This window comes from Panulirus ornatus, chromosome 10, assembly GCF_036320965.1.
Source record: "Panulirus ornatus isolate Po-2019 chromosome 10, ASM3632096v1, whole genome shotgun sequence".
Lineage (NCBI taxonomy): Eukaryota > Metazoa > Arthropoda > Malacostraca > Decapoda > Palinuridae > Panulirus > Panulirus ornatus.
The window spans coordinates 44903882-44905583 of record NC_092233.1 but is presented as its reverse complement, the minus strand read 5'-3'; the positions used below and the strand labels follow the sequence as shown (position 1 = coordinate 44905583).

Here is a 1702-nt window from a genome sequence, read left to right as displayed (position 1 = left end):
AGATTTTAACTATGTATAATGTTTCTTGTACATTAGCATATTACTGCGAAGTTGTGCTGAACATGAAGCTAGATAAAGTTCAGTAATTTTAAGAGAATCGGTCTGTCCTGGTTGTCTTAGTTTTTTGATGCTTAACATTTGGTGAAGTAAGGCATTTACATCATATGTTTTGATTTAATGAAAGTATTTTCCATATTTTCAGTAATTTAAGAATATTTTTATGGTACATATGAATTGATGTGTATGACTGTATATATCTATATGAGTATGTGTGTGTATGTGTTTGTATATATATATATATATATATATATATATATATATATATATATATATATATATATATGTATATAAAGCTTAACTCTATTAGCTCCATAGATTCTTTGGATGGTGATGACTTGCCCATGATGTCAGAGAGTGAAGACTCCTTAGTTGATTCTGCTCGCCGGGAACAAAGACACCATCAATTTGTTACCAATTCAAGATTACGATTTGACTCGCTGTCTGAATCTGGTACTGATACAGCAACAAGGGAAATGGAGATATGTCAGTTCAAGGATATGGTCCAGAGGAAATCTCGTCCATCACACGTTCTTGGAGAAATGGAACATCGAAAACAGCTTGAACTTCTGGAAGAGAACAGGTGCAAAACTGGAGGATCTGTTCTTGGACAGGTACATTTGGATCTTGCAAAATATCATGAGTTGAACAAGTTTGTAAAGGAATCGGAGTCTTATGACAAAGAAGCTGCTGTTTTCCATGTAAATCAAGCAGCTAGGTGTGGCATCCATGAGGCCATCAAAACTATGGCACAACTACATCTTGGCCTACAGCACGACGTTCTTCCAGATTTCGAGATAGATGAAAACATGCACGACAAGGAATTAGGGTTTGACTACATGTTGACAGCTGCTGAGGCTAGGGACCGTGCTGCCATGATTTACATTGCAGAGGCATATGAAACTGGAATTGGTCTACCACCATCTAGGACTCGTGACTGGAGCAAGGCAGTACAGTGGCTTGATAGAGTGGTGAGCACGAACTCAGAAGATGAGGATGGTAACTTTGATGGTACAATGCATGACCCACAGTACCAGCTAGTGGCTAAACAAGCAACAATGTACTCAACTGGTGGTTTTTGCCTTCCAAAGGATCCAAGTAAAGCTGGTGATATGTTCAGTTGGGCTGCAGAATTGGCAACAGAAGCCATGAAAGGTAAACTGGCCTCCAAGTATTACATGTTGGCAGAGGAAGCTTGGGCAGAATGTGAAGAATTATAAAGGAAAATGATTTCTGGAGGGCAGAGAGAAATTCTGAAGTGCTATTAAGTGTATTGTTGATACTGTAGTACAGGCAATAAGGAGTAAAAATATATATGGTGTATTTCAATCAGTTTGACTCCTAGCTATGTACAGTGTCGTACACATAGTATTATTGTTATTGTAAATAAAGTATAACTTTACATGTATATGTACATACATACATATAGGTGTTACTGGAACCTCCTGCTTGAGGTTACACAGGGAGTGAAAAGTGACCTTTGGCAAAGCTTTTATCATTGGGAATACAGTCTTATCAAAAACTTCTCTCTCCAAAGGAGTTTACATTTCCCTCCTACTGTAAGCAACACAGCCTTGGGCTTCAGGAACTTTAGAAAGGTCTTAGAATAATCACTGATAATACTTGTGTCTACAATACCTCTGTG

General features: G+C 37.7%; 1 pseudogene; it reads left to right on the top strand.

Moving 5' to 3' along the window:
- Window positions 1–404: 404 nt before the first annotated feature.
- Window positions 405–1277, top strand: LOC139750633 (eukaryotic elongation factor 2 kinase pseudogene; annotated as a pseudogene).
- Window positions 1278–1702: the final 425 nt, after the last annotated feature.